The 6,864-nt window shown below is 39.0% G+C and overlaps 1 long non-coding RNA gene across 1 annotated transcript; it reads right to left on the bottom strand.

Annotated features, from left to right (window-relative positions):
• Positions 1-245: 245 nt before the first annotated feature.
• LOC130411902 (uncharacterized) lies at positions 246-2,344 on the bottom strand. Its single transcript, XR_008905129.1, has 3 exons — positions 1,976-2,344; positions 1,331-1,424; positions 246-996 (listed from the first exon to the last, which is right to left on the bottom strand). It is a non-coding gene; the product is annotated as an uncharacterized LOC130411902 (long non-coding RNA).
• Positions 2,345-6,864: the final 4,520 nt, after the last annotated feature.

A 6,864-nucleotide genomic window follows, 5' to 3' on the forward strand; every position in this document is an offset into this window, starting at 1 on the left:
AAATTCTCAAATGCTAAGTTACTCCTCGACTCCTTTACCCAGTGGGCAATTGATGTTAAATAGACATCAAATTGACGTCAAACATCGGCATCAAAGAATTGGTCAAAAATGCAAATCAAATCGATGTCAAAATTTGACATCAAATTGACATCAAGTTTTGACGTTAATTTGATTAGCAATTTCTTTTACATTTTTTAACAAATTGATGTCCTATTCTAGACCAATAAATAATGAAACAACAGTACTTAATGTAAGACATGTTTTATTAAATACAATCAGCTACAATTCCAGAAATTTAAAATGTTCTTAAACCACTAATAAATATAAAATCCTCCTTGAATTACTTTTTAATTAAATATTAACATTTAAATTGATATATAAATATTAAGTGATCAGGAAAAAGCCATCACATGACAAAATTGTACATATTACAGGTTTTGATATCATATGAAAGCTCTCAAGCCCTTTCCATTTGTTAAAAACATTTACATTTACGTGTAGTTATTTAGCAGACGCTTTTATCCAAAGCGACTTACAGTGCACTTATTACAGGGACAATCCCCCTGGAGCAACGGGGAGTAAAGTGTCTTGCTCAAGGACACACTGGTGGTGGCTACTAGGATAGAACCAGCAACCTTTTGATTTACCAGTTCAGTGGTTTAATCCACTAGACCACCCACTCCATAAAAACAATTTGTAAATTAAATAAAAACAGTTTTGGAAAGGGCTTAATAGCTTTCATATGATCCTAAAACCAGTATTTTTTATTTCACCATGTGATGGGTTTTCCCAGATCATATCCCAAATGAACAAAAATAATTTTGATAAACAATTGGCTTAAGGCCTACTTATTCAGAATCTGAACACACATCAATCGCCGATTTCCCCTTTTGTCGTCCCATACCCCCACATCTATCGGGAGCAGACCGGAGATTTTTTAGCTGTATTTTTTTATTTCAGCCTCTGATAATGAAGGTTTGGACTGCTGTAGTGCACCTAAATGAAGATGAAACCACAATTAGCACACCTTTTAAGACATTAAAATATACCTAACATTTTTCGGCAACCATCACTTGTACATAGAAGTTAATGCAAGTTGCTGCTCTTAAATGTTTATTAACACTAAGATGTTCCCAGGTTTAAATAAGTATCTGTTAAATTTAGAAATGTGCACTACTTGCAAATATTTAAGAGTTGTTAAATGTTTTAAATGTGTCAGTTTACTAAGATAAGATTGTAATTTAAGCATTACATGTTTAATTTACTTAAAATGTAGCATATGTTGATAGACACTACATCCTCTAATCATACAAGAAAAGTAATGTAGTACCTATTATAACACGACATAGCCGTGTTTTCCAAAGGCCTTCTTCATTCCTGAGCCATCCATATTCATTGTTGACATCAATTTGTTTGTAAGAATTCTGAAAAAAAAGACAACCATATCAGTATTCAATGATTGTTAAGATTGTTGAACAATACAACTAAGTGACCAGAACAGCTGAGAAGTTTTCCTTTGAGCACAGTAACACAAAAGGTCATTGAACCAGCTTTTGGTACCTTTAGTAGTGTGGGCTGGTCCTGCTTGACACAGTGGACCTTCTACCAGGACATTTTAGAACACTTCATCAGTGTGTATCAAATTATGAATTATAATTATGGGTATGTTTCGCTTTGTCGCATAGCATCGGTAAAGAGATTCAAATGAGGGCATTTTTATTTTATCCGAATATTAATTGCAAAACTAACATTACTCACTGACATTTCTAAATCGTTAACTCAACGTTACACGCTTAATGGATCGCACATTAACATTACCTCAGAAATCTTCACGGTACTTCTGGCGGGATATTTCAACTCACCAGATTCTAATATATCGCCAAGTCATATATTTCATCAAAACACAATCTTCTAGGTTTTCAAAGTTACCCAATATATATCGTATTTTTTATTTCATGAGATGTTTATTACTCACCTGATAAAAAGCGACAACCTTGTCCAATGCTTCGACCGCATAGCAAACACTGGCCTCTACGCAAGACGTGATGACGTACGTTTCAACGGTCAACGTAGTAAATCCTCCAAATATTTTTATAAATTTTATATTTTTACGTGTATGTATAAAATAATATGTTATACTACATTTGCATCAAATTTCACACAAAAAATAAATTAATTGTTGTAGTCCATTCACTAACTTCAGCTGCTGAGAAACCCGGAAATGTGAAATAGGCCATGGCGCCGTCTACAGGTGGTATTAAGAAATACATAAGACAGATAATAAATGGGCATTAAAACTACAGAGAATGAATGGGCATTGTAGGCCCAACATTTTTCATAATAAAATTAATGATTAATTAATGATTATTAATAAAAATTAAGGAAAAATAAAAATTTATAAAAAATTTATAAGAGTTTTTTGACTAAAATGAACATGAAGTTGTAATACTGTAAAAATGGTACATACATTATAAGGTATTACAATTTTATGAGTATTTTCAATTACAGCAATGTTTTTCTAATTTTACAGTAATATAATATCACTATAAATAACAAAAATAAGGATACATAATACTTTATGTGGGGTTACAGCAAAAATGCTGCTTTTGTTTTTAATATTTTAAATTGTAATTACATCTGAATGTATTATTGGCAAATCAGTATATTTTCTTGTAAAATTTAACAATCACTGTTTCCTTTTATTTCAGCATGAGTATTTACATACTTTTAAAAAAAGTGTTTTTTACCACAGAAGTTACAGCAGTCCACTTTCATGTACAAATCCAAGAACTGCTTCAAAAGATGTGACAAATAGATGCATTTTGAGGGGCCAGTTAGAAGAAAAATGCTATTTCAACTGGATTTACATTGATGTCAATATGATGTCAATACAACATCAAATGAATGCCTATAATGCAACGTTGATTTGACGTCATTTCAATGTCAAACATATTGGGCTATACTTACATTAACCAATTTCAGTATGGGATAAACCTCATATTTTCACCTCATTAAAAACCTTGAAGAATTTAATGTATGATTTGAATTTGAAATGATGTGGTGCACCATCTTGATCAAATCTTGTCTGAAATTTGACGTCAAATTGACATCGAGGTGCCCGCTGGGTAGTAATACTTGGTCAAGATACTACAGCTTGTTGCGATTCATCACCTGCTTCGACTGTATTCTGGAAATGTCCCACGTTTACTGTTGTACAGACAGCAACTTTGCACAGTGCGATACGTTAGAACAGCTGTCAGCCCTTAAAATAGTACACATTCTATGCAACATAGCCATGAAAATGGTTGTGTCTTTATCTCAGCAGAGACCCAGAAAAATAATAAGCAAATATGACATAAAAGTATATATAAGCAGCACACAAGCTCTAGAGTCTAGATAAACAATAACCCTTTAAAACTGCTCCGTTACAACAGCTAATATTACAACAGAAGCAGACGCTCCGTTGGTACGGGGACCAGTAGTTTTGAAAAGACAGTAATCAACCCCCTGAACGTGGTTGGAATTGTCGTCATCCAGCGAATCAGCAGAGCCACCGACCGGCGTTGATGGCCACCGAGACTGAACGAGAGGGTGAGTGCAATTCCCCTAATCTGTTCTCTGATCTGTTTCAGCAGGTGACGGTGGGGGGATCCTTCGGACGAGAGCAAAGGGAAGATGAACGACTGCGGAATGGCTGGTCCCAAGTACGGCAAGTGGACAAGGAAGTCCGCCAGCCAGCGCCTCACTCTCTCCCGTATTTTATCGTCAGAAACCGGTTGCTCTACTGTGTCGCCCAACGGCGGGGGGGAGGAAAAAGAGCTGCTGATCGTGCCGGAAGGGAAGACGGATCTGATACTGGACTTGGCACACACCCACCCTATGGCTGGACATTTGGGGGTGGCTAACACCATGCAGTGCATTCGGGACCTTTTCCATTGGCCGGGGATTGAGGCTGATGTCAAGCATTATTGTCAGAGCTGCTCGACGTGCCAGCGGCATCACCTAAACGTCCTTCCCCCAGCCCACTAATACCGCTTCCGTTCATCGAGGTGCCCCTTGGATCTGGTAGGGCCGCTGCCCAAGTCCACCCGGGGTCACGAGCACATTCTGGTCATCCTCGACTATGCAACCTGGTACCCGGAGGCCATCCCTCTCCGCAAGGCGACCGCCAAAGCCATCACCAAGGAGCTCTTCATGTTTAACAGCCGTATATGGGCATACCATATACGGTCCTGCCCTTCGGTCTTCATGCCGCGCCAGCGACGTTCCATCACATGATGGATATCCTCTTGCGACCCCATCATGACTACACGGCCGCCTCTATCGACGACCATCCACTCGGAACATCTGGAGAGGTTGCGGGGAGTGCTCATGGAGCTACGGAGGGCGAGGCTGACAGCGAATCCGAGAAAATGCCATCTTGGACTGAAAGAAGCACAGTACCTGGGCTACTGGGTTGGAAAAGGCCTCATCCAGACCCAACAAAAGAAGGTAGAGCCCATCAGGGAGGCCCCGAGGCCTCTAAATAAGACCCAGGTACGTGCCTTTATGGGGCTAGCTAGATATTATCTCTGTTTCATCCCCAGTTTCTCTTCCATAGCCAGCTCCCTGAACGAGCTGACCAGAAAGGGGCAGAGAGAGAAAGTGAATTGGACCAAGGTTACCGAAGCAGCTTTCCAATCCCTCAAGGAAGCCCTGTCCTCGTCTCCGGTACTACACGCCCCGGATTTTGGCTGCCCCTTTATCCTCCAGACCGACGCATCTGGTGTTGGCTTGGGAGCCGTGTTGTCCCAGATGAGGAACGGAGAAGAGTATCCCGTCTCACAATATATATATATATATATATATATATTAGTGGTGGGCCGTTATCGGCGTTAACGTGCTGCGTTAACGTGAGACTCTTATCGGGCGATAAAAAAAATGTCGCTGTTAATCTATTCTCAAAGTTGGGTTAGGAGCTGGGTCTATACTACGCAAGCTATGATGACTTTCACCTTGATATTTTAGCGTGGATGTATACCTATCTTAATTGCACTGTAGCGGAAGAGAACGAGTTTAATGAACTTGCGTGATTCGCGCCGCCTCATTCGCGCAATTCGCGTCATTCGTGCGCAAGTAGGTCTATCGCGTCTTTGCATTGACTTAACATGTAAATCACTCGCGCTTGAGGCGCCATTCGCGTTTGGTCTGAACACAACATAACGTTACTGTGAAATTACCACATCAAACGTGACGTGCTAACATGGATGCAGCTATGAAGCCGCCGGGTTTGCTTCAGGGAAAAATTATTTTTAAGAAGCTTCCCAATGGAAACCTCGACAAGACTGACGTTGTTTGCACCTTGTGCAATGCGAAATGGTTTACTGTAGGAGTTCTTCCAGTCTCAAGTACCACCTAAACGCAAAGCATCCCTTAGCTAATGCGGAAGTAAACACAAGTAGATCTTATTGAACATAATTTATTTTCATCACCGATTATCATAGTAGAACAGCTTTCTCAAGCAGTTTGTGATGCATTTTGGAAACAGGAGATGAGCCCCTGGTCTAATGCGTCACCTTGCTTGAGAAACCCGTTCTCAAAGACTTACTTTTAGTCATTATTTGGGTAGCACACATATTCTGAATGCCTTCGGCAGAATTCAAATGACCCATGTTAATTTAGATTAATCTAGATTAAAAAAAAAGTATCTATGGCCACCACTAATATATATACAGTATAAGGGTGACCATGGCTGACCCGACAATACATTAAAAAATGCTCTTTAAACAGAAAGGGTGGTGCGGTTTGTGAAGCCTGTTGTGATGACGCAAGAGTTGAACTATGGCAGCTGAGAAGGCCATTCTTTGTGTTCTTTATGAATAATTTTGAAGCCTAAAAAAATCAGTCTAAATACATGATGAACACTGCAAAATACACGTCTTCTTAACCTGACAAGAGACGACAAACAGTAATTTGTGCGGGAGATCTGACTACAGATTCCCTGATGTTTTTGCCAAACATCCTTAAATACCTAACCAGAACAAAGCATTATGGATCTATTCTTTAGAATTAGGAATTTGTCTGTGATTGGGTATTGTGATCCCAGGGGATGTACTTAATCTACATACAGTAGGTGATTGATAAAAGTTACCAAATGTGTGAAAAAAGTTCCAGCACTGAGGAAAGTTTGCTAAATTCTTGCAAAACATTGTACTTACATTCTGTTGTTATGGGATTGAGACCAATGTAACAGTTGCACTGAGAACTTTTGGATGATACATGTGTATCAGCAGGTTGTCCTTTGATTTAGCTAATGGTGCTGCGGCATGGCCAGTTAATTTACATGCCACATCTGAAGATCCTGAGGAAGTTTCTATCTCCCTTGGGAGGAGCATTAGGTTGAGAGAAAAGGAGAGAGAAAGCAAGATCCTGTGTAAGACTGAGTTCATGCTAATGTTAATTTAGTTTAAACATACATAATAAATCCACAGCATTACACAGCAAATTGCATATCGATTATCTCAAGTCCTTGGACAGCATTTCACTTTCTTTTTTCTAATTCCCTTAAATCACATGACTGAAAAGCAACGGTAAATACATTTGCATACCCCTGTAGTCTGGCGCAGGGATTTTTATATAAAAGAGAGAGATGCTGGGGCTCTTTCCCCTGTGGACATCAGATCAGAGAGGCAAGTCATGTGAAAAGTAAGTATCCATTATCTCCAAGTACTTTATCATCTGTTTTATAAATATATTTTTATGAATCATTAAACCGCTAAATGTCTGTAGTGGATACCATTTTGCTGATATCATTTACCCAATAAGGTTTACTAGCAATGACCTAACCAAATATAAAGAACAGGTTAGGTATATTTATCTGAAATA

This window comes from Triplophysa dalaica, chromosome 22 (genome assembly GCF_015846415.1).
Source record: "Triplophysa dalaica isolate WHDGS20190420 chromosome 22, ASM1584641v1, whole genome shotgun sequence".
Classification (NCBI taxonomy): domain Eukaryota; kingdom Metazoa; phylum Chordata; class Actinopteri; order Cypriniformes; family Nemacheilidae; genus Triplophysa; species Triplophysa dalaica.